Here is a 26,026-nt window from a genome sequence, read left to right as displayed (position 1 = left end):
CTTCTCTGCCTGCCAACCAGCCAACCGACCAACCAATGCAGTCAGAGCAGTTATATCAGCAACCAATGGCCAACCACCACCCATGCGAGGCTGAGAGCCTAGAAACTGCTCTCTGGGACTCTGTCCCCACAGGAGGCCGTGTGACTGTGGAAGCAGAAACGACAGTGATGCGGGTACAGCTAAGGAACCCCAAGGACGATGAGGAGCCCCCAGAAGCTGCAGACCCCGGGGCCCTGTGTACAGACCTCACACAGTTCCACGCCTTGCATTTTGCTCCCCATCTCCGCACACTTTCCCCAGCTACCCAACACCCGTGAAGGTTCTTCAGGTTGAGAGCCTGGCCTTACTTCAAGACCCCTGGAGATGTGGAAGGTCAAGGTGGAATACTGTGGCCTTGGGCAGCATGAAAGGCCCAGAGCCAAGCCCTGGCTCTGGGTGATGGAGGATGTCGCAGGTGACACTCCATGCTCGGAGACCCCTCCCTTGGCCCCTTCAAGGAAGGGAAGCCATGTTTGCCATTTGCGTAAAGGAGGCCCTCACAGGCCAGCAAGTTTCTTATCCCAAGCTTTATTTGACAGATGACTCAAGAACTTGGGGGCTTGGGGCTTGGGCATCTAGCGTGGGGGGATTGCTGTGGTCTCACGAGGTGGTCCTTTGGCAGGTAACTTTTCCTTAATTTCCAACCAGGGGTGTGACGGGCCCAGGGAGGTTTAGCGACGCCTACTGTATCTTCTCCTCCTCCTTCTGCAGCCTTTTGAACAAGAAAGTTGTGGTTATAAGGCCGTCTGGGGGTTCTGGGTCGGGCTGGAGTTTGGGGACGGTCAGATGGGGCAGGGTCCCGGGGTTTCACGAGCTTCCCACTGCCCCTCTGTGCCAGGCCCAGAGTGAGAGTGAGGGACAAGCCAAACCTCTGCGGCGTCTGCGGCGCCTGCGGCTCGAGCAGCGCCGTCTCCTGTGGACCCTGTACAGCCGCCTTCGAGAGCAGTGCCTGCGTCTATAGCGATACTGGCCTCTGAGCATCCTCCCCTCGTCCTGGATGTCTTCTGGGTTCTGCTCCTGCTCTTGCTCCTGGCCCCCCTGCTGTGGGTGCTCACTGGCACCCCTCGTGCGGTGTCGGACCATTGTGACCACAGGTCAGGCACTTAGGCCGAGGCTGTAGCTGGCTTTGGTGGCAGGGGAGGAGGGCTAAGGCCTGCCTACCTGCTCTTGCTGTTATTGTTGGTCTGGTCTGCCAGCAGCTCTTTGGGGACTTGTATATAAAGGGGGCCCCCAATGTGACTCGGCGGCCCCACCCTCCATTGTCGTCACACAGAGCAGGGTCCCACAGCCAGCGGGCCCAGCGGGGCAAGCCACCCCTTCCCGGCCTGTAAAAGATGTTCCCGGTCCCTTAGAGCAGGTGGGACCCTCACCAACCTTTTCTTGTCCAAATATAAGCTCTCATCTCACCTAGGCAGTGGGAATCCAAATGTAGCCACCACCTCAGGGGCTGTGCCATACAGTCTGGGTGGGACTCTGCATTATTGTTTATCTGTGCACACACCTAGTGGTTACTACATGCCAGGCATTCATTTATTTTCCGTATATTTACTCCTTACTGTTACGTCCCCCATTTTCCATGGGGGAAACTGAGACACAGAGGGGTTAAGTGACTTGCTCAAGGTCACTCTGAAAATAAGGGGCAAGGCTGGGCTTCAGGGTCCGTGCCCTGGGCCCTCCACCCCCTTCCCAGACATCTCCCTGTGCTTTCATGATCCCTTTAAAATCCAGAAGTGGAATCGTAGGTTTAAGATGTCCGTACCCTAATCCCCGAGCCTGGGAATATTGAGAAATGGATCTAGAGATTGGCAGCTCATTCAGATGTAGTCACATAGGTCCTTAAAAGATGAGAGGGAAGCAGGAAGGTCACAGGGAAATTTGAAGATGGAGGTGGGGCCTCTAGGAGCTGGAGGAACACAGCCCCGCCCACACCTTGATTTTCACCCCTAAGACCCATTTTGGAATTCTGTAAGATAATAAAATTTTATGGTAATGTGTTACAGTGGCCGTTGGTGTTAATTTCACCCTGGAAGGCTCTTGCAGCGCCCAGGCGGGTCTGTGTGTAAAGCCTTTCCCGGGAAGGAGGGGGTGGTCTTTGTCCAGGCGTCTGTCATCTAACTGGGGTCATGGAAAACATGGGGTCATACCTGTCTTGCTAGGTCAGCGTGAGGCCTACAAGTGACGAAAGCAGTCTGACTACCTGTACACCATGGTGCCCGATACCTGGAGGTCATGGCCGTGGTGTTTCTGAGGTGTTAAGCCCTGTCAGTCTCAGGGCTCCCGGTCACGGGTGAAATGCCCTGCACTTTGCTCTGCCACCGTGAGATCATGAAAAGAATCAGAAGCAAGAAGACTTTTTTCAAGTGCCTTGTTCCACATCTCACTGGGGTTCCAAGCCCCCAATGTATCATAACGGGTTGGGTGGGCAGATGAAGATGAGACGGGTAGGACACCTTGTTTCCTCCTTCACAGAGCTGAAGGTTAAATGTGAAAGCTTAGCTCAACCTGGGCAAGTGACCCATTGGGCTGAAATAAACCTGGGGGCACTTTGAGGAACCGGTGGGATACAGTGACGAGCTTGAGCTGGTAAAAGTTTCCCCGGCTCTGTGGGGTGGGGCCATGGGGAGTAAGCCCTAATCTGTAGCATTTGCACAAATTTCTGTGGTCCATTTCTAGCTGCCATCAGAAAGCCACAGACCCAAGGAGTAGGGAGAGGTACAATTCAGAAATGAGCGTGACCCAGCCCCTGTGCCCCCTGGAAGGGGACCTGGAAGGGGAGGCAGATTTGGGTTGTGACTTGGTAGTCAGAAGAGTGTGACAACTGTCACTCATGTCCCCTCTTCCCAGCAGCCCCAAGCCCTCCTCTCCCGAGCCTCTTAAGGCAAAGAGACAAGAGTGATTTTTCAACGTTTATTGACAGGCGGCGTTGTTCATTAGCAGGCTCCTGTTCATGTCATTGGGATGGTGGCATTTTCAAGATGTGGCAAGAGTCTTAAAGGCTGCTAAACTTCAGGTCGGAAGGTGGTGGGCTTGCTCGCTTGTGCCTTTTAACATCTTATCTTCGGCGTCTTCTTCTATACCTCACAGTGTAGCGGCGGTAGCACGCTGTGGGGCGCAAGAGTGGGGAGAGCAAATTTCAGCATGGGCTGAGCCCCCAACGCCACCCAGCTCCCCGACTGCCCTCCCCTTTACCTCTCCTCCGCCTCCCAGAGCTGCGCCTCCTTCGTCTGCGACATCTTCTCCGACGGCGGCTTCTGCTCCGGCTCTGGCTGCGGCAGCAGCTGTATCTGGCCATGGTGCTGGATAGAGTCGGCCTGGTTGCTCAGAGCAGGGGTACCACCTTGGCTGAGCCAGCCAACCTGTGAGCAGGTGGAACTTTGAGGGCTGTGAAGCGAGGGGCTGCCTCCTGGGCCTCTTATAGACACGGGCGGGCGGGCCCCGGGCATTGTGAGCTCACAGAGACCTGTACCTCACAGACCATGGCCAGAACTGCCCACAGCATGTTCATATATGGGCATGTGGGAGGTCCTTGGGGAGGGCAAGGCGAGGCTGTCCCTGTCACCAACCAGGGGAGATAAGATGACATCTCTGTAAAGACAATCACTTGAGTCAGTTAACAAAATATTACTGAGCACCTACTATGCACCAGATTCTGGGCCAGGTGTCGGCATACAGTGATAAATAAGGCAGACATGATCCTGCCTCATAAACGTTCTAATCTAATGACTGGAAACACGAATGAAATAACCACACAGCATAATTGTAATTGTGAAAAATACAGAGAAGAGCAACTTCAGGTTTTTAGGAGGGCATGTGTTGGGGGGCTTGACCTCATGGGAAGCCCTAGGAAAGCCCCCCGAAGGAAGTGCTAGTGAAGTGGATTCCTAAAGAATGAGTCAGAGTTGGAGAAGGGAAAAGCATCCAGGAAGAGGGAACAGCAGGTGCAAAGTTCTGAGGCAGCACAGAGTGTGTGATTCCATTTACATGAAATGTTCAAAAGAGGGAAATCTAGCAATACAAATGGATTGGTGATTGCCAGGAGTGGGGGCAGTGGGGAATGACTCCTTGGTGGGTACGGGCCTCCTTTTGGGGCGATGAGACTATGTTGGAGCTAGACAGAGGCGGTAATTGTACAACACTGTGAATGTACTCAGTGCCACTGAATTGTTCGCTTTCAAATGATGGATTTTATATTATGTGAATTTTACCTCAACTGGAAACAGTCCTCAGGCTGAAAGGTGCAGGGCAGCTATAAGGAATCAAAGGGAGGCCACGTGGTTGGGGCAGGGAACGTGGGCACGATGAGGCCAGACCACTCTGAGCTTCCCGTGATCTTTCCCACGGCCCCCAGAAATTTTGGAGATAAAGAAGGTACCAGTTATTATTATTTTGGTGGTTTTAACAGACACCCAAAATAAGTGACTTTTGGATAGAAATTTTGTTCCCTGTGAGAAGTCAGAGGTGATTTAGATGGTGGTTAGAGTGTGTCCTTGTTTTGGGGGTACCATGTTTACCAAGTGCTCTCAAGTGACCTAGAAGAACAGTGACAATGACTGCTTACCTACTCAGAGGGAGAGGGAGGGCGGAAGGAGAAGAGGGTAGTAGAGTAAAGGGACTAGAATGTTCACAATTGACCAGTCTCAGTGAAGGGGAGTTTTTTGTATGGTTCTTGAAACTTCTCTGTCACTTTGAAGTGATTTCAAAATAAATCATTCAAATTAGTTTTTAAAAAACAAAAGGGAAAGAAGGCAGGAGGACAGCCTCCCAGGGCTGGTGTAGGGGCTCCACCCCTATCAAGGGTGCAGGCTCCTTTTATCTTATGGCTCTGCCTTCAGCAAGCGCTTTCATCCTCAAGATTGCCTCATAGTCCAAAATCAGGGCTGCCACGGATGGTTTTGCAGTTTGTGTACTGCTCAAAGTTCTCCGCCTAGGGATGGCGTGAGGATGGAAATGCAACCTGTGCTCTGTTTGTCGAGCCAGGCCCAGCACACATAGGTGTGCGTCTGCCCACAGGAGCTGTCTTTTTTCTAATCTGCCTGCTCACAGTGGAAGCCTTTTCCTCATTTGCACCGAAGGCAGACTAAGGGCTGGCTTTGGCCCTGCTGGAAATTCCTCCATGTTCACGGTCCTGTTTTACAAACGAGCAATTTGAAACGTATGGGCTGGATCACTCATTCAAGTTCTCACTGAGCATCTACTATGTGCCAGGCACTCTTCTAAGCAGTGGGAATGCAGCACGAGCAAAAGAGATGAGAGTTCACGACCCCAAGAAGCTTCCATTCTCATTAGAGCAGACAGTAGTCAAGTGAACAAATAAGCAAGCAACAGACTTTGAAGTTTATCGTAGACACGCATAGAATCAGTTGAAGAGGGTTACTTTAGGGTGCTTGGGAGAGGCCTTTCTGAGGAGGTGACATCTGAGCTGAGAGATAAGGAGCCAGCTGTGCCAACATCTGTTCAATGTGAGTGTCCCCATGCGGAGAGAGCAAGTGGCTCTGCTCCACATGGTCATTCAGGGCCTTCCGGCTGACCACAGCCCTGCCTTCTCGGACGCAGCACTTCCGGTGTGTCCACATCCAGCCACTGGATGGAGGGAGACAGAGCAGGGAGGGCTTCTCTTTTTCTGAACTGCCTTGGCCTGGAAGGGACACACTCCACGTGTGTTCCCACATCTCTGGTGAACTGTGGGACACAAGAAATACCTGTAAGGCGAACCTGTGGGCTGCCGCTTCCTAGCAATGTTGTGCTATGGAAAGGGAAGTGGGAATCATTGGTGTGCTTCTCTCCCTCTGCCACAGAGCTGGGGGGACACAAGAGCTGGTGGTGGGCAGAGTGGCTGGCAGGACACTAGTACCACAAGGAGGTCTGAGAAAGCCACTCTGAGGAGGGGACATGTGAGCTGAGATTTGGCCGGTCGGGGTGGGCTATTGGTTTGAAGACTCTGCAGGGGGACAGGAAAAAGCTTGGGACCAAGAGACAGCCCTGTGGCTACAGAGGGAAAAAACAAGTGTTGGCCTCATAGTTTAGTGGGGGAGACGGGCTTCAATCAGATCCTCACAGAAATTGGTTACGTCCTGGAAGAAGAGGCCCTTGGATCTGTGAGGGGGGTCATGTGGCCTAGTCTGGAGTCCGGAGGGCATCGACGGCCTTCTGAAATATTGGGGTTTGTTCGTTCTAGCAGCTGGTCGTTATCCTAAATAAGGCAGCACTTGTCACTAACTGGTACTTATCGTGTGTATTACTTGTCTCCAAGTAGAATAGAAGTTCTGTGAGATCAGGAGTGTAATTTTGTTCTCGTGTGGCAATCCTAGCATTGACAGTAACCAGTATATAAACCCAAATATTTGTTGTAGAACTGAACGATAAATGGGTGCTTAGTATGAGTAAATTCTTTTGTTGTCATTTTCCAAACATAAAATCAAGATATCGTATTTGGTTTTTGGAATGTCACACGCCCTTTCCTCTCCCTGCCCTCTGCCCCTGTTCTGTTGGGGCATGGCCCCAGGCTGAGAAGCAGCATCTGTCATGGAGATTCGTGGCTCCTCAAACGGGCTGACACCCAGAAGGACAGGCAGTACTGTCGCCTGGTTGGTTAATTACACGGTATGTTTTGCCCCCCCCCACATCTGTGATGTCACAATGCCCCCCCACACACAGCCGCCTTGACCAGGGGGAGACCTCACCCAAGAGGCGCAGGCAAGGGTGGGAGCCAGGAAGTTCATTCTCAGGATAACGCGAGGACAGTTGAGCAGTCAGATGACAATGTTTTAAATGTGCCACCACACCCACAATTGCACAGCAAGGGATCTGTCCTGCTGAAATCATAAAGGTGTGTGTAGGAGGGTGTTCACTGGAGCATTGTTTGTGGGGAGAAAATGGGCAATATCTTCATGTGCATCTTAACAAAATAGTCAGTTGTCACATCCATGTGACATTCAGAACACTTAGAGGGAGGTGCACTGATACGGAAGAAAGTCCACAATATACAACACTAATACGCAAGTTACTAAAATGTAGGGTAGCATCCCATGCTTGTAAAAATTTTAAAAGAAACATTCATGTATGCCTAGGGAAAAGTCCAGAACATAAGCTATTGATTTAGCAGTGGGGAGTGGAGTTATGGAAGGTTTCACTTTCTGTTTTATTCATTTTTGTATTCTTTGAAATTTGTTACCTAGGGGCTAAGGCATTGCTGACGATTTATTTCCATGATCAGAAAAAAACAATAAGGAAAAATAATAATCCATATTACTGTGTTTTCTGAGCATTTGCCGTGTGCCATGATCCCATTTAGTGGTGAGATTATTTCTTTAATGAACTTTTTCTTTTGGGAAAAGTTGGTTACAGAGAGCTCCCATGTACCTCTCCCTGCCTCTCCCCCACTGTTACATTTGACATCACCGTGGCACATTTGTCACAACTAAGAACCCAACGTCAGTACATTACTGTTAACCAGGGGTTGTGTGTTACGGGAGGAAGACCACAGAGGGGGAGGGCCGATCGTTCTCACCTTCTCGCAAAGGCATAGGCTCTCAAGATGGCTTATCACGTGGAGGTTGACCATAAGCGCTGACTGAGACAGTATTCGTCAGTGTTTTCTCCTGCAGAGTTACTCGCTTTCTTCCCCCGTTTTATACAGTGGTTTTTAGAAGGAAGTCCCTCTGTGCAGCCAAGATTTAAGGGATGGGAAGTTACGCCCCACCTTCTGGACGGCAGAGTACGTACATAAATTATTTGAAATTCTTCTTCATTGGAGATTTGTCTCTGCTCCCTCAATTATTTATTTAATCATATATTTATATCAGCGTAGACTCATGGAAATTTCATGCTTTGGATTATAATCCATTTTTTTTTTTTTTGGTTTGCTCAAGTTGCTCCAGCTTTGACCATTGGAAACTCTTGTAGTTGACTCCCGTGTCCCTTTGACGTCCCCCCATCATGTGAGTTTTTGAGCACTTGCTTACTTTCACGCCCTATGAGATGCTCCACGCTCATCTTGTGTATTTCCAGTCCTAGACTTAGAATCAGCCACTTCTCCGAGGAGCCCTGCATCCCGGAATGGTGTTAGAACCCCAGATCTGAGAGCTGGTGTGCTTGTTGCTATGGGGTGGTGTTGCTTCTCGGCCTTCTCAGCCGGCGGAGTAAGGAAATACATATGCTTATAGTAACCTGAGTCTATAGACATATCTACAAGTATGTCTCTATACAACCATTTGTATTACAATAAAAATAAACAGGAGTCGGTCCTCATGTCTTTGCTTAGTCCACCTCCCGCTTTGCTTAGTCCAATAGTGGAACCCTGGCTCCTGCCCTTCCCCGTCCATTTACTTAATTGTCACCGTAGTACATGTATGTGTCGCAGTCATGGAATTGTTGGCCTTTACCCCTTTCTGTTCGTGACTGTATTTAGTTAGTAATTTTGGTTGCCCTTTGTGCTCGGCGCTGTTCGGAGCACCGTGAACGAAACAAAGATCCCTGCCATCGTGGAGTTTATATTCTAGAGCAGAAGATAGAGCAGTAAGTGTGATCATAAGTAACTTGTATATCATATGGAGAAGAAAATAGGAAAAGTGGAGCAGGATGAGAATGGCTGGGCTTGCTGGCGGTGCTTGGGACAAGTGGCGATTCAAGTGGCCGGGGCAGGCCTTGTGGAGAAGGTGACGTTTGAACAATTCCGGAAGGCAGTGAGGGGGTCAGTCGTGCAGCTATCTGGGAAGAGTACTGCAGGTGGAGGGAGCAGCCAGTTCACAGGTCCTGGGGTGGGCGCGTGTTCGCTGCATTCAGAGAACTGTCAGGAGGCCAGTGTGGCTGGAACAGAGCGGTAAGGGGTCAGTAGGAGGCCAGGGCATGGAGGGGATAGGCACACAGTATGGACGGCTTTGTCGGCCACTCGAAGGATTTGGCTTTTATTCTGAATGCGATGGGGACCATAGGAGTGACATCTTCTGCCGCTGTGGAGAGCAGGGGTGCAGGCGGGGAGCCCAGTGAGGACACTGTGACCGTCAGAGAGATCCCCCTGAGAATTCACCCAGGAGTTAGCAACGGGGGTCACTGGCGACTTTCAGAAGTCTGTGTGAGGTGGTGCGGTGAGGAGCACTGATGGGAGAGGGCTTGGGGGGCATGGAGAGGAGAGGCACTGGCGCGAGCCAGACTGCCAGGGTTGCCGGGACTCCCTCTGCACGGGGAACAGGAAAACAGGAATGTAGCCGGCAGAGGAAGTGGGGCCGCGAGGAGGTTTGATGGAGTTTCGTTTTGAAGTGGGAGAATAGAGCATGATTGTCTCGTGGTGGGGACGAGAAGGAAGAATGAGGAAACTGAGGAGAGAGTTGCTGGAGCCCTGTCCCTCAGCAGGCAAGAGGGAACGGGCTGGGATGCACCGGCATCCGAGTGTTGGGACTGGCTTTAGAGCAAGCAGGGGGTCCTCCCTGGCGGCTGCCGCAGGGCCAGCAAACGTAGGCTGGCACGGCAGAAGTTCACTGCGGAGGGCTTCCACTTTCCCGAGAAGGGCAGAGATCTAGTCTGTCGTGCCCACTGCCTGGCTTCTATCAAGCTTTCTGGCTCAGTGGTCGATTGCAGCACTGTGGGGTTGGGAAGGGTTATAGTTCCCTTTTATAAAAAGTGGACTGAGGCTCAGAGGTTTAGGCAGTTGCCCGGGGTCTCACAGGGTCAGGATTCAAACTCAGACAGAGTCCCGTCCCTGCTGTTGGTCCCACCCCAGCTGTCCGTCCTCCACCAGGACTGACTGGCAGCCTAGACCATGTCGTGCTTTGGAGCCAGGTGGACCTCCGCTTAGAGAACCACTTCCCGAAACTGGGAGCTCCGCCTTGCTTTTAAATGCATGTATCTTTCCAAGATGACTTTTTGTTACTTGGTAGGTAATGGCGTCCTTATCAAAAGGAATTGATACCACTAAGAAGGGGGTGGCGTAAACATCGGCGGTCCCCTTGCCCAGCCCCTCCTCCTAGGGAGCCAGTTGAATAGTTTCATGGATCCTTCTATACCTTTGCTGGTGCACAGACACACACACACACACACACACACACACACACCATCACAGGTCTGCAACTTCTGTTCACTTCACCACTTTATCAGCGTTGTTGGTTAGGGCAGTTCCACTTGCGTGCATCTGCCCCCTCAAGCAGGGCCATCCAATAGAAACAGAACGCAAGCCACAGATGCAGGGTATGTGTCACTTTAAATTTCCTGGTAGCCACCTTAAGGAAAAAAAGTATTATAAAAAGAAACAAGTGAAATTCATTTTGCTGTTTTATTTAACCCAGTAATATCCAAAATATGATCGTTTTGACATGCCATGAATATAGAAATGATGAGATACTTCTCATTCTTCTGTTCCTACCAAGTCTTGGAAATCCCGGCAGATTTCACCCTTACTGAACCTTTCCGTTCCCACGAGCCACGTTGTAGGTACTCAGCAGCCACTGGGGCCTGGTGGCTCCCGGCCTGGGAAGTGCAGCCCACAGGGATAAACCTGAACACGCGCAGATGAGCAAAGCGCACACACACACACGTGACCAATTCATCACAGCCCTGCTGGTGACAGCCAGCCACAAAGTTGGAGGCCACCTCGGTGGGTTGGAATGCTGCAGGCAGAAAGAGGGAGTGAAAGGACAGCGCTGAGGCTGCTCACGTGGTACTGAGAGCTGCTTTTCTTTTAAAACAACATGAAAACATCCGTTAAAATAGTGATTGGGGGCTTACTTACTTACTTTATTTATTTACTTATTTATTTATTTATTTAATAGGCTATTTTTTAGACCAGTGTTAGGTTCACAGATAATTGAGCAAAAACTACAGAAAGTTCTCATAGCCCGTCTGATACCCCCCTCCTCCACCTCAGTTTCCCGTATTAACTGCTTGTTATAATTGATGAACCAATATTGAAGCATTGTTATTAGCTAAAGCCTATGGTTTACATCCGTTCACTCCGTTGTATGGGTCTGTGGGTTTGACAACTATATAATGACATGTGGCCACCATTCCAGTTTCACACAGACTAATTTCACTGTCCTAAAAATCCTTTGTGTCCCACGTCTCCATCCTCCTTCCCCCCAACCCCTAGCAACCGCTGATCTTTTTACTGTCTCTATACTTTGTCTTTTCCAGACTATCACATTCATTAATGTTTAATGGAATTAATAGACCCAATTTTGCATGTGTATTCACCAAATATTCAGAGTAGGTGTGGGATTGAAATCAGGGGCCTTCACTTTTAACTTTATATGTGTCTCTATGAATCATTTATAAAGAGCATGAAGCCATTAAACTTGTTTTAATGAAGCTTCTCAGGCATGCCAAGTGCCTTATCCCTAACCTCTGGGGATTAAAAACAAAACATTTTTGAAGATCTGAATCCCCTCTTGTACTCACTCCTTCCTTCCCCATCTCATTCCCTTTTCTTGTCCCTTCCCCCCCCCCCCCTCTGCACATTGATGTGTATTGTTATAGTCCCCAGTCAGAACACTCTCGCTTGGGGTGCTGAAACCTTTGTCTGGCATCAGACTCTATGTATCGTGTAATTTGCTTTGTTTGCTGCGAGTCATGTGTGTGAGACACACCCCTGTGGTCCCACGTGGGTGAGGATGAGTGGGGGCTGAGCTGCCCTGTGTGCCGGGCGCTGGCTTCTCACTGACGTCTTCACTTCCTCTCCGTGGCCCCTTAGGCCTGTTTCCAGACCAACTTTGCTTGATCAAGGATTACTCTAGAACACATTCATAGCCTAGAAGTTCTCAGATTTCAGCTCCCATCAGACTCACCGGGAGGGCTGATGAAAACGCCCACTGCTGACACCCAGACAGAGGTGTGGGTTTTGTTTTTGCTTGTTTCCAGTTGGTCTGGGGCCGAGGCCGAGAATCTGCATTTCTAACAAGTTTCCAGGCCGCTGCTGCAGCTGCTCCAGCTGCTGGGGGTCGTTCTGAGAGCCCCAGCAAAGGAGGGCTGCTGGACTGCCCGGTTTGAACTTGACCCAAGGTGCTAACCGGCCCTGCAGGATGTTTGTACAGATTCACACAGCCCTCCTCCACGTCCTCACCAACGTGGCATTGTCAGGCTTCACCGTTTTTTACTAATCCGTTGGGTGGCTTGCAGTCGGTCCTCTTTTTCCCTTTATTTTTTTAAACCAAACTTATGTTGGAACCATTTTAGCGGAACAGAAAAGTTGCAGGTTAGTAAACAGAATCCCCTCTGCCCCTCCCCCAGTTTCCCCCACGGGTCACATCGCATTGATGAAAACTAAAAACACAACAGTGGTCATTACTATTAGGATACTACAGACTCAGATTTCACGTTTCTCCACTAATGTTCCAGGATCCAAACTAGAACCCCACATTACATTTGTGTATTCCTTTTAAAATTATTATAATAACAAGCGAACCTGGGGGAAACCCCCACAAGTGCAGATGTGTTTGGTGCGGAGTGGGGGAAGGGCAGTGCTGGGGGCTGGGGGCTTGGCTCCACTCCAGCCAGGCAGCTCCTTCCCTGCCAACTCCGCAGGCCCTGGGCTGGGTGGGCTCCCAGTGGGGACACCCAGTGCGTGGGCTCCTAGTGGGATCACGGATGACCTGGGTTTTTACATCTTGGGGTCCTAAGAGAGGGTGGGGAAGGGAACTCAGGGTCCCCTGTATGGAGGAGGCTGGAGTAGAGGGGAGAGACCCTGAGGGGACTGGACTCAGAATTCAGTCTTTTACTCACATAGTCAAGGTTGTAAGTGGGAGACTGAAGCAGCGGCTAGTTTAAATTGGGAGGGGTGCAGTCTGAGAGACGACTCTGATAAATGCCATTTAGCTGAGACCCCACAGTAGGAGTTGGTTGAGAAGAGCATGGGGGAAAGGTGTTCTGAGAGAGAGTTTGGGGAGTCAGAGGACCAGTGAGAGTCCCCCTCCTGCTCCCTTGCATACACCCTTCTTCACCCGTTCACCCTGCAGGCTGCAGAAACCCAGGATCCTGAGGGCCTCCTGGCCAGTCTTCCAACACAAGGTGTTCTAGCCTGAGGGCCTTTGCACTGGCTGTTTTCTCTGTCTGGAACACTCTGGCCCCATAGCTTTGCCTGCCGGGTACTTCTCATCAGGCAGATCTTTGGCTCTTCAGAGAGGTCCCCCGCCCCTGTCTGCTGTCCCTCCTCCTCCTATGTCACATCTCCATATTTCATGAGTCATAGCCCTGATCATGATCTGGTCAGCTTTATATATTTATCATTTACCCCTAGACCTTGTCTGACTTGTTCCCTGCCATGTCCCCAGAGCCCAGTGCAGGGGGTGAAGGTGCATTCTAAATGCTTATTGGGGGCGGCCGGTTAGCTCCGTGCGTTAGAGCGCGGTGCTCTCAACAACAGGGTTGCCGGTTCGATCCCCACGTGGGCCACTGTGAGCTGCGCCCTCTACAACTAGATTGAAACAACTACTTGACTTGGAGCTGATGGATCCTAGAAAAACACACTTAAATAAATAAAAGTTTTTTTTTAAAAAACAACAACAAAAAAAGAAATGCTTCTTGGTTACAAGTCTCTAGTGCCCTCTGCCAGGAAACACTCTTCCAGGGCCATCAGAGATTCTCCTCTTTAACCCTCTGGGGCATTGACAACCTCTCAGAGGATGGAAAACCATGGCCCTTGGCCTATGGCTGGGGCTCCAGCACTCAGGATTTTGCAGACACATTCAAGATGGTCTTAGCTCCTCTGCTACCTGGTCCTGGAGTTCTGGGTGGGGACACCTGATGTACAAAGAATTCGGGAAAAATCTGGTCAACAAACGTGCCAGGTGTGCAGTGTGGGCTAGGCATACAGGGAGGCTTGCGGCAGGCCCTGTGCTCCAGGCATCCGCTCCTCAAATGCACTAACTGGTAGTGCCCAGTGCTTCCCTCCCGGGGGTGGGGGGGGGGGTGGAGGGAGGCGTATGACACCGGGGTCACACATAGGCTCTGGACTTGGTGAGGGGTCAGGGAGGAGGCTGCAGTTCCCTGTAACTAGAGGGCTTCGTGGAGGTGTAGACCTTTTTTTTTAAACTATAAGGTTTGTGTGTGTGTTTGTGTGTGTTTATTTTATTGGGGAACAGTGTGTTTCTCCAGGGCCCATCAGCTCCAAGTCGTTGTCCTTCAATCTAGTTGTGAAGGGCGCAGCTCAGCTCCAAGTCCAGTCGCCGTTTTCAATCTTTAGTTGCCGGGGGCGCAACCCACCATCCCATGTGGGAATTGAACTGTTCAGAGCTGGCACTCTAACCAACTGAGCCATCCAGCCGCCCGAGGTATGGACCTTTGAGTGGGTGTAGAGGGGTGAGTAGGAGTTCACAAAGCCAGTGAGAAAGGAAAGGAGACTCATTTAGGTGCTAAATATATTATTTATAAAAATTTGTCACTCCAAATGAAAAATAGTTTTGGGGTTCTGTTTGTCTCCTTTGTCAGACTGCCCAAATCTAATTGCTGAGAAACTCCAGGAGACCCACAGAGCAAATGCTCTGGAGCCAAATAATTTCAAAAAGCAAAATTAGAAAAGGCTCTGGAAAAAGTATTTTTACACCAAGAAAAGATGTTTCATGTGGCTCAGGGTTGTTTTGTAGGTCTGCTATGATGTGGAGCGGGGCCGCCAGAGAAGTCGTGCCAGAGTCGGTGAGGTCTTAAAACAGCTCTCAGGGAGGAAAACTGGCAGTTTCTGATGAAGTTAGACGTACACTTACCCTATGACCCAGCAGTCCCACTTCTAGGTTTTTACCCAAGAGAGAAGAAAACGTATTTCCACACAAAGAGGTATATACAAATGTTCGCAGCAACTTTGTTCCTAATAGTCCCAAACTGGAAACACCCCAAATATTCATCCACAGGAGGCTAGATAAACAGATTGAGATACATCCATGCGACAGGGGATGGCTCGGCGCTAAAACAGAGCACACTGTCCCTAAAAGCAGCACCACACGTCACCCTCACACACATGTCATGTTGGGTGAGAAAACCATGTAAGAAAGAGACATACCCTGTGGTTGTTGCTTTGTATGAAGTTGAAGAACAGACAAATCTATGATATTTACCCAAAGCGGAGCAGTGGTTACCTCCGCTGGGGAGGGGGGATGGGGAAAGAGCACAGGGAATGTCTCTGAGGCTGGGAGTATACCCTTGATCTTGATGTGAGTGGTTGGTATGTATAAGAAAAAGCATCAAGCTGGACATTTAAGGTTGATACAGTTCATACACTTTATCATGTAAATGTTATTCCTCGAGAAAATAAAAAGCAGCCCTGGGCACACCTGATAACACACAGCCCCACCCACAGCCCCTGGTATAATAGGGCAGGGTACATCAAGTTAAGGCACTTGTTTGACGGGAAGGAGAAACTCAGCTGCCAGCCAGGGTTTGTTTTCACTTTCCTGCCTGGTCTGCGGTCGGTCTGCGCAGCGGCCGCCCACCTGGCAGGGCAGGCTGGCAAGTGAGGCTAGGGGCAGGCCGCTCTTTGCACGTATCCTTTCAAAGAGGGCTGTATGCAGAGCCCAGGAGGGTCACATGGTAGGCACAACCCTGGCAACAAACAGCCACTCGCCCCATCCCCGAGATCTCCATCTCAGCTGAAGCCCCTCTGCTTGAGCTCACTCCAGACTGGGGCCTCAGTTTCCCCATCTGCAAAAGGGATCAAAGCCCCGTCTTCCAGTGTAGCAAGAGGCGTTTACAGCATGTGTTTGTCCTCTGTTGGGGGCTGTCAAAAAAATGACTGCAGGAAACATGGACGGTTATGAGCCCTGATTTTTAAAATAAAAATTTAAAACTAGCAGAAGGAAACCCAAACTATATCCAAATATGGTCATCTGAGAAGAGAGAGAAGTGTGAAATTTGTATTATACCGAATTGTTAACATTGTTTTTCCCAGAAGGGCGGATTAAAGAAAGGGAGAAAATTAGCAGTTAAGCACACCTACCTTTGTCCTAGGTGACATGTTTCAGCGCGCAGGGGTAGTAATTTCGTGGTTTAAAAAAAGAAAAAGTTAATAAAATGAGAGAAAAAAGTGCTGTGAGAGCTATTTATAGCTGTCCCCAGACCCTGTGGGTGAGAACCTCCGGCACATCCGTTATAATATGGGAGTCTACGTGTCTAGGAAACGCCAAAGGCGTCCTCTGACGAGGGCAGCTGTGCTGACACTGCCCACGCGTCTGCTGTCCAGGAGAAGCCCTCGGAATTGGCATCCTGAGCCCATTTCCAGATGAGGAAACTGAGGCCAGCACCGTTTTGAGACTGGCCCCGGTGCCTGCAGTCAAAAAGGACCAGGACTGGCTCTCTTACCCCCAAAGCCCATCTTGGAAGCCCCTGTTTTACAGCTGGGTCAGCCGAGGCTCAGGGAGACCAACTGACTTATCCAAGGTGAGGGCCACCTGCAGAAACTTGGGTCTGAGGTTTTTCATTCTCCTGGGGGAATCTGGTGCAAAGGAAGTCATGGCCTCACCCTTCCAGACCCTTCTCTCTTGCCTCGAAGCCTGATTCCTCTAAGACTCGCAGCCTGAGGAATCCTGGCCTGAAATTCAGATGGTGGCTCTATGGCTGTCAGGACAAAGGGAGGGGTTGGGCAGCTGCCAGCCCTGCCCCTGCCACTCACGTGGGTGGGGTGGGAGGTCATCCCTTGTTTTCCTGCTGGGATAATGGGCGAGAGTCAGCTAACCATCAGGTAAACAGGTTACCAGGGTGCCAGGTAAACACCAACGCTCTGGGCTGCCTGGACACATGCTGCCGGCTTGCCCCTCCTGGGCTCCCTAGCCCAAACCCCACTTTTGGACCAAAGGACTCTGCAGAGGGAGGGAAAGGAAGCCACCTAGGGAGTCAGGTGGAAATTGGACAGGTGTGTTCAGTCCTCTGAGCCTCAGTTTTCTCATCTGGAAAAAGGGCTAGTAAGTTCAACCCTGTAGGTTCCCTGTAAGGATTACATACGACCCCAGAAAAGGGCCTGGCATGTGTGCCAAGAGGCAGTGGAGGGTGGTGGTTATGGCTAGGGGTCAGAGCAGGCTTGCTTGGGTTCAAATCCCAGCTCTACCCTTACCAGTCCTGTGAACTTGAGCACAGGATTTAAACGCCCTTCTCTCCATCCAGTTCACACCCAGCAGATGTTTCTGAGTGCCTACAATGTGCCAGGTGCTGTGCATGGGCTCTCTTGGCCTCAGTTTCTCTATCTGCCAAATGGGAATAATGGTCCTCATAGGGTTGTTGGCAGCATTGAATATCGTTTTACCCGTGAAGCCTGAAGGCAGCGCCTGCACAGGGAGCTCTTGGTGTGCCGTTCCAGGCGCAATGGCCCTCCCGGAATGGTGGCTGGGTGACCACTAGACCAGGGAGCATGGGCATGGCCAGCACTGCTTTCCCGTTGGGCCTCTGCTCCCCTGTTCATCTGGATTTTGAAACTCCTTGCTCAGGCTGGCCAGGCTTCTTGTTCCTCAGCTTCCGTCCCTCTCCTGCAGGGAGGGGCTTGCCGAAGCCATGAGACTGCTTCTAAGACAGTAGAAATCCTAGCAGCAACTCTGATGGAGGCCTACTGTGTGCTCCCAGGATGCCTGCACCCTCACATTCAGTATTTTATTTAACCCATTGGTCATCTCGGACAGGTGAGAAAACTGAAGCCAGAGAAACCACACAACTGTCCAAGGTTGCACAGTGAGTAGTAGATTCTAAACCAGGCAGGCTAAGCAAGGGGTCTCCCCAAATTTGTGATCTCCTTCCCCACAGCAATATAAAATATCAGCAAGAACTCCTATGCACACGGACTTATATACGCTGCATTATAGCTTCCTAGGGCTGCTGTAACATTTCCACAAGCTGGGTGGCTTAAAACAACAACAGAAATGGATTCTCTCACAGCTCTGGAGACCGGGAGTCAGCAGGACGGGGTCCCTCTGAAGGCTCTGGGGCGGGGGGGGACATTCGTTCCCTGCCTCTCCCTCTGAAGGCTCTGGGGCGGGGGGGGGGGGGACATTCGTTCCCTGCCTCTCCCAGCTTCGGGGCTGCCAGCAGTCAGTCCGTGGGGTTCCTTGGGGGGCACCTCCTTCCAGTGTCTGCCTCCAACTTCACATGGCCTCTTCTCATTGGAGTTAGGGCCCACCCCAACCAGGATGACCTCCTCTTGAGATTCTTAAGTTACAGCTGCAAAGACCCTGTTTCCAAATAAGGTTCCTTCACAGGTTTCGGGGATTTAGGACGTGGACGTATCTTTTTATGGGCACTATTCAACCACTGCACATGAAATACAGACAAATGCTGGAAGGAATCAGAAGACGCTGTCTGAAAAATGACAATAGGGACATGAATAATAGGAATGTCTTAGTGTCTGACCCAGGGCCAGGCACAGAGCGGACGCTGAAAAACTACATACACATGTTTACGTAGATGACATGTTCAGTCTCGGAGCAAAGGTTTAGATGCTCCAGTTTTGCCCGGTTGAGAAGTTTTAGCAAATACTTGCAGGTTAGGCTACAGCTGGGGCCCCTTCTCTCTGGACTTTGTCAAAAACACCTTTAGTCTCGTTTTCTGTTTGGCAAACAACCACTGTTCCTACGGCGGCTTCAGGTTGGTGCAAGCCCCATGTGTGACCCTGTACCTGCAAACGGGGCTCTTTGTTTCCTCGGCCTCAGGTCTTTACTCCCGCCTCCTTCCCTTGGCCCGATGCCTCCACCTCTGGGCTGTGGAGATGTATTTTGTAAAAGGACTCACTCCCTGCCCACCGCCCCCCACCCCTTCACCCCCCCCAGCTCCAGGAGAACACGCCTGAGTCTGGCCCATTCATTACCAGCCTCTTGCCTAGAAAAGGAGCCAGACACAAACATTTTGTCGATTGCATAGTTGAGACCTCTCACCTGCCCCTACCCACCTCTCTGACTCTGCCCCCCACTCTCCTCTCATCCCTTCCATTCCAGCCCCAGGGCCTCCTTTCAGTTCCTGGAATTAAAATCATGTTTCCACCTCAGGGCCTTTGCCAGGCTGTCCTCTCTGTCTGGAATGCCCTTGTCTCAGCAAAATGCCACCGGCTTGCCCTGCCCTCACAGGCACAGCACAGCGTTCCCCCCACCTACTACCATTCTCTTCCTGCCCTACCCCGGGTGATCTATAGGGAGCTTTGTGCCACCTCATTTGTCTGCTGCCCTTCAGAGCCAGGATATCGTCTTGCTCCCAGCTGCAGTGCCTGGCAAATCACACATGCTCAATAAAGAATGTGTTCAATGTATGATTACATTGTTCTCTCTCTTTAAGACAAGGGCTTTCCCTTGTGAACCAGTGGGCTTCAGAGGATGGAGCGTCCCCGGTAAATGGAGACAAAACTCATTCCCCTTCAGCATTTTCCTGGGAACAGGGTCCCAGTGTGTCCATCAGATTCGCAGTGGGGTTGACACTCTCCAACGACTGAGAACCACCACTTATTGAAAATACTGTTTAAACCATCGACCTCCCCTTGCAGTTGCACTTGCCTGCCATTCTCATTTCATCCTACTTGTTTCTCACCAGAGGTCAGGCTTTCTGTCAGTCAAGGACCCAATAACAGGAGGGAATGAATGTCTTGGATTTGCATCTCGTGTCACCAGGCATACAGTTGACGCCTCCTCAGTGCCGTCCTTCCTTCCTGGAGGGAGGAAGTCAGAGCCACTGAAGCTGCTCTGTCTGTGGGACCCTGGGTCTCGTGAGGTCCCCTGTCTGAGCCCTGATTTCCTGGTCTGTGAAATGGTGTGAGAAGACCTGCACGGGGACGTTTGAAGGAGTAACAGCAAGAATGAGCCCAGGCAGCAGGAACTGCCCTGGAGCTTTACAAATCTCATCCTGCCCCGACCCTCCCCGAATCAGATCGGTGCGTCTGGGATGGGGCCGCAGTATCACTATGTTTGAAAAGCTCCCTGGGCATAGAATAGAATATTATTTGCTGATAAAAGGGAATGAAGTGCTGATAGCTGCTACTACGTGGCTCAGCCTTGCGAACATGTCACACGAAAGGAACCAGACACAAAAGACCACACAGTGGAAGATTCCATTTCTATGAAATGTTTAAACAGGCACATCCATAGAGACAGAAAGTAGATGAGGGTTCCGAGGGCTGGTGGTGGGGGTGCTGGGGAGTGACGGCAGATGGGTACAGGGTGTCTTTTTGGGGCGATGAAAATGTTCTCAAATTGATTGTGGTGATGATTGTACAATTCGGGGAGTAGACTAAAACCACTTTAAATGGGTGAAGTGCATGGTATGTGGGTTATATCTCAACAGAGCTGTTACTAAAACATTCTTTTCCACAAGAGAAGAACTTCTCACCCCTGCTGCAAACCACAGAGCTGGGCTGAGAAGCAAGGAAGTCCCGGCCCCTCACCGGCCCCCAGCGGCAGAGAAAGCTGGGGTGAGGTGGGCACAGGGTAGCTTAAAGTGTGGACGGTGGCCCCTCCCACAGTCTTATTAACATGCAGGTTCCTGGCCCTCCACTGAATCCCATGCTGTAGACTAGCATGGCGGCTGGGAATGCGGATTTTAACAGACCTCTGAGTTTCACTAAACTCCCTAGTTGAAGATAGTGGTGTGCGTCCAAGGGGCACAGGTGTCCTTGGACAAGCCACTCATGCCATGACTGACCCTCTGCATTCTGCCAAGATTTCAGGGGATCAAGGACCCCTGGGCCCTGGGCATGTTAACTGGTGAGAAATCAGCCTGGTGGTAAGGAAGCATGAAGAACTGGAGGAGAAGAAACAAGTTCAAACTGCCCTCACTGTGAGCCCCTCATTAACTCACTCAGTTGCTAGTCAGAGACCCTTCACCCTACTGATCAGGTTAGATCCTGGAATGGAATGCCGCTGGCCTTTGGGGAAAGCAGGCAGCCTTTGTATTGTGGATCGCTCTGGATTCCTTGGATCATCCTGGCTGCTGCCCCACTCTGTGGAATGACTGCCCTTGGGAGGTCAAAACTCTCTCTGGGGTCTGCGGGAACTGAGTGTGGGGGTGATGATGGTAATAATGACAATGGCTAACACCGATCTGATCCAATACCTCCTCTGTGCTACTTCAGGGCTAAGTGCTCTCCACTTTTCACACCATAAAGACCAGGACACAAGGCTCAGAGAGGGAAAGTGTCTGGCCCAAGGTCACACAGCTAGTCCGTGCCTGGCTGTCTCTCCAGCCCAATCTGATTCCAGCACTCAGCTTTGGAAACTCTGTCCTGCCCCCTTCCTCGTGTGTGTGTGTGTGTGTGTGTGTGTGTGTGTGTGTGTGTGTCAGAGAGAGAGAGAGAGAGAGAGAAATAGTGAAACCAAATTTTGCTTTTGCAGACTCATGATCACAGCAGCATTGTTCACGATAACCGAAAGGGAAGCAACGCAGTGTCCATTGGACAGGTGAATGGATAAACAGAATGTAGTACAGTAGCCCCACTGAGCTGAGGCTTTGCTCTCTGTGGTTTCGGCTTTGCTCTCCGTGGTTTCCGTTACCTGCTGTTAGCGCATCGTCAGGAGCAGGGTGAGTGCAGTACAGTAAGATATTTATTTTGAGAAAGAGAGACCACATTCATGTAACTTTCATTACAGTATAATATCATAATGGTTTCTTTTGTTGTTAGTTATTGTGCTTAATTTGTAAATTAAACTTTATCATAGGCATGTATGTAGGGGAAAACACAGTATATATAGGGTTCGATATTATCTGTGGTTTCAGGTGTCCACTGGGGTCTTCAAACATATGCCCCAGGGATGGGGGGGAACTACTGTATATCCATACAATGGAATATTACTCAGATTTAAAAAGGAAGGCAGTTCTGACACATCTTACAACATGGATGAATCTTGAGGACATTATGCTAAGTGAAAGAAGCCAGTCATAAAAGGACAATTATTTATATGGTACCTAGAATAGTCAAAATCATAGAGACAGAAAGTGGAATGAATGGTGGTTGCCAGGGGCTGGAGGCGTGGGGAATCTATTACTGTTTAATAGATTCAGAGTTTCGGTTTTGCAAGAGGAAAAGAGTTCTGGAGATTAGATACACAACAATGTGAATATACTTAACAGTACTGAACTGTGCACTTAAAAATGGTGAAGATGATACATTTCATGTTGTGTGTATTTTACTACAATTAAAAATAAAAGAAATTATGGTGGTATAACATATACGTAAGTAGAGTGGCCAAATCGCCCATGGGATTTCCCATGTGGACACACTTGTGTGGTGACTCTCCAGACTGAGAGAGAACGCAACTCCCAGAGGTTCCTGCAGGCCCCGCCCCTTCAACACCTCTGCTGCCTTCCAGACCTGGTCTAAGGGAAAGCTCAAGTCTGAGAGGCTTCGAGGTATGTGAGTGGGGTGGGGGTGGAGGTCAGAGTTGTTACCCCAGGACCTTCAGAGAAAGGGAGGCGCCTGGCCCTTATCTCTGGAGAAGTAGCTGCATGGCCAGGTCCTATAGTTCTGCCCTCACTTCTCTCTGGTTCCACTTTCCGTTTCTTGGAAAGTTCTCACCTTCCCTCCTCTGGGCCCCTCCTCTCAACCCCCACCCAGGATCTGGACACAAAAGGCGCCAGGAATATTGAGCCCCAGACAAGGCTGGCAGATAAGAAATGCCCCTTGTATCTGCCAAAGTCAAAACCACATATACCAGGGCTGGGCGGGTCCAGCTCTGGGAGGCATCCTGCAGAAATGCTCGCAGGAGCACAAAAGAACCCGAGTAAAGTAATTTGGCACAGCAATGCTGTGGTCGTAAAAGGTTGGCAACAACCTGTGTGCCCAGCAGTCTGGAACTGGCAATGCCAATTACGGCATATACAGAGACAAAGTGCAAGGTGATAAAAGCCAGGGCAGGTCTGGATGTAAAGTATGCCCCCTTTTGTCTAAGTGAGAAAAACAGGACGATTTTCGTGTGCGGGTCCATGCAGAGCATTTCTTTGAAAAGGCGCACAAGAAATCCATCACAGAGGTTGTCTCCAGGGGAGGCTGGGGATGGAGTGGGAAGAAAGCTGATGTTTTTTCTGCAAAGCCTTTGGATGCTTTGAATTTTCGTTTAAATCGTGTGCATGCATTACTATTGTTGTGTTTCTTTTAAGGAAGAAAGAAAAGAAGCTTTCTTTCCTAAACCATCTTGCTGGAGGGACATCTATGGTGCTCATTTTCTGAGAGATTGAGGTTAAAATCAGTTATGGCTTTAGACTCAGTCTGGGTTCAGATCTGGGCGGACCCACTTTGTAGCTGTCTCGGGCAAGTCGTCCCACCTCCCCGAGCCGTGGTTTTCTTTCCTATAACATGACGTCTTATTGATACTCCTCTTCATATTGATAAGGTGTTGATATTAATTACTATTGATATTAATAGTTCCTGCCTTAAAGGCTTGTTGGGTGGCTTAAATGAGGCAGTGCATGGAAATGCTTATGAAAGTACCAGGTGTGTCACAAGGTCCCACTGTATGAAGGTTCCCACTGCTATGGGAGGCAGGTTGGGCGGAGATCTATTGCAGGTGGGTAAGTTGAGGCACGGAGTAGCAAAGTCCAGGGTGAGAGGCCTGGTTGGGGTGTCTGGTTCCTGGACCAGGTAGTCACCTGCTCTGTGACCCCCTTCCTCTCCTGAATTGGAAAGGCGCTGTGGGCAGTTGTGACATGCTGGGCCTCCAAGTGCCAGGTCTGGGTGACAGAGCCTGCTTCCAGCCCCGGGCACAAATCCTGTGGGGTCTTGTTCAGTGGAAGGCAGATTCTGACCCACGAGGCGCTGGTAGGGCCTGCGGTTCTGCATGTCCAACAGGCTCCCTGGAGGTGGGTGCTGCTGGCCTGTGGTGGACCAAACTTTGAGTAGCCAGAGCCCTTGGTCAGGGTCACAGCTTACACGCATGTGCACATATGTTCATCGAGTTGTACACTTCAGATGAGTGCACTTTACTGTATGTGGGTTATACCCTGATAGAAAAGATCTCACACACACACACACACACACACACACACACACACACACACACACACACCTGATTTTGGGTGTTCCATGGCCAGAGAAGTAAACAGTATTAAATAACATTGAGAAAGAAATCCAGAATGGTCTCAAGAGGAACTCAGAATGGTTAATGAACCATCCCTTAGGCCTGGCCACCCACAGTGCCCCTCAGCCCTCGGCCTTCCTCTCCCACCACCCCATCTTCTCTGTATCCCCTCCACAGAAAGCCCCACCCATCCTTCCCACCAGGTGCTGGGGGGATGGGCGTTCCGCATACCCCAACCAGCCTCTCCTTTCTCAGGAAATGCGTGTGGGCCTAGAGACAAAGCCACCAGCTTTGTTGTCTGGCCCTCAGGAGGGAGGAGGGGAAATTTCCTTAGGAGAGGTTCCAAGAAGTGGGATTACTGCTTCAAAGGGAATACACGGTGTTAAGGCTGCTGATAACTCCTGTCCCACCTTCCAGAAGGGCCCTCCTTTGCTCAGTGCAGCCCACCCTTCTGCTGTCCCTTCCTCCTTTGCTGTCGGTGACCCATGGGCCCCTCTGTGAGTGGCGTCTGCCCACGGCACCTGCTTTCTGCCCTCGGCTGCCCCTCCCCCACACACACACACACTACCTGGCCCTTTCCCTCACCCGCCTGCCCCCACTGTCTCACTCTATTCCTTTATTTCCTGGTCCCCCAGGGCTGAGGAGCTGAGTGGTGCTGAACTGGTGTGTGAGGACTTGCTGTGTGGCCATGGGCCTCTACGTAACCTCTCTGTGCCTTGGTCTCCTTGGGTTGTTCGTGAGGGTGAAATGAGCCAACGAAAGTGGAGCCCTGAGAATTTTCCACGCATCATAAGTGTTCAGTAACCGCCCACCTGATGTCCACAGAGTCACCCACGCCCCTGCCCCTCCTCGAGGGCCATCAGGCCCATTGGTGACACCGGGAAGCTCCCAGCTCCCAGCCTGTCTGCTGAGGCCTGAGAGGCTCCGTAACAGAATCAGTTGGCAGGCCCGCCCTTCAGTCTCAGGGTCCAGGGTCTGATGCTCGGTCTGGTGTCTGGGAAGCTATGTTGGTGTGACCTGCCTGGGAATCAAGTGGGGTTGACGGGCCCCACAGTCCCCCCTGTGGCAGATGGTGAACCTGCTGAGGTCTGCCCCTCTGTTTGACTTCCTCGTCAGCACCTCCAAACCTAGGCTGCTGGAGACAGATGGAGGGTAGGGCCTGCTCAGGTCAGGCTGGGGTTTTGGAGAGTGGCAGCTGGGAGGCACACAGGCCCCCAAACCTAGGAATCTCTTGGGATTGGAGGTTCAACACACCTGGATTTGAATCCTTGCTGTGCCTGTAGCGGTTTTGTGACCTCAGCCTTAGTTTTCTCAGATGTAAAATGAGTGTTTCCCCTCTGCAGAGCAGGCTGCCATTTCTCAGACCCAAGACCTACCGTGCCCTGGCTCCCTGTGGGTGCCCTCTGCCCAGGTGAGGGTCTCAGGAAACTCAGGAGCCTGGGGATGGCCCATTCCTGTTTCCTTGGCAGGGGCAGATCCGTGAAGTTTCCATGGAAACTAAGGGTTACTTGTGTGGTGGTGATGCTCTGGGAGGGGCCCAGAGCAAGTTCCTGGCACCATCTCAGTTCCCAGAAAGTGGTCAGGGAGCCTCGGTTTACCCACTTGTGAAAGCGTTTCAGTGACCTCTGACCTTAAAGCACAGATTCCCTGATTTTAGGATTTCAAGGATTAGTAGACTTGATGGATGGAGTTACCTACTAACTACACATTTACCAAGTATGGAGTTTCCAAGAAACCAATTATGATCCTTTTGTAGTTCGTAAGTGTGATGGCTGGGTGTCCATGCTCTTGTGTGACATGTGCCTCCCTCATACCTTGTTATGACATCTCCACATTACCCGTATGACGTAAAAAAAAAAAAGAAGCCAGCTCATATCTACAGTTCTCACCCCTTCCTGCAAGGAAGGCTATAAGTGCACACACGCAGAAGTTCACACTGTCAGATGAAAGCCGGTCCCTACAATGGAATGATTTCCGTGAGCACTTGTACCAAGCGAGGTATGAGCTCACTGAGACCTTGGTGCAGCCTCAGGTCAGGATTGGATGGA

General features: G+C 50.7%; 1 non-coding gene across 1 annotated transcript; it reads left to right on the top strand.

Annotated features, from left to right (window-relative positions):
- Nucleotides 1–25,722: 25,722 nt before the first annotated feature.
- On the top strand, nucleotides 25,723–25,826 carry LOC141569534 (small nucleolar RNA U13). The gene has a single exon (XR_012493258.1). It is a non-coding gene; the product is annotated as a small nucleolar RNA U13 (small nucleolar RNA).
- Nucleotides 25,827–26,026: the final 200 nt, after the last annotated feature.

The sequence above is a fragment of the Rhinolophus sinicus genome, chromosome 10, assembly GCF_057876585.1.
Source record: "Rhinolophus sinicus isolate RSI-liver-muscle chromosome 10, RSI-T2T, whole genome shotgun sequence".
Classification (NCBI taxonomy): domain Eukaryota; kingdom Metazoa; phylum Chordata; class Mammalia; order Chiroptera; family Rhinolophidae; genus Rhinolophus; species Rhinolophus sinicus.
This window is presented reverse-complemented; position numbering and strand designations above follow the sequence as displayed.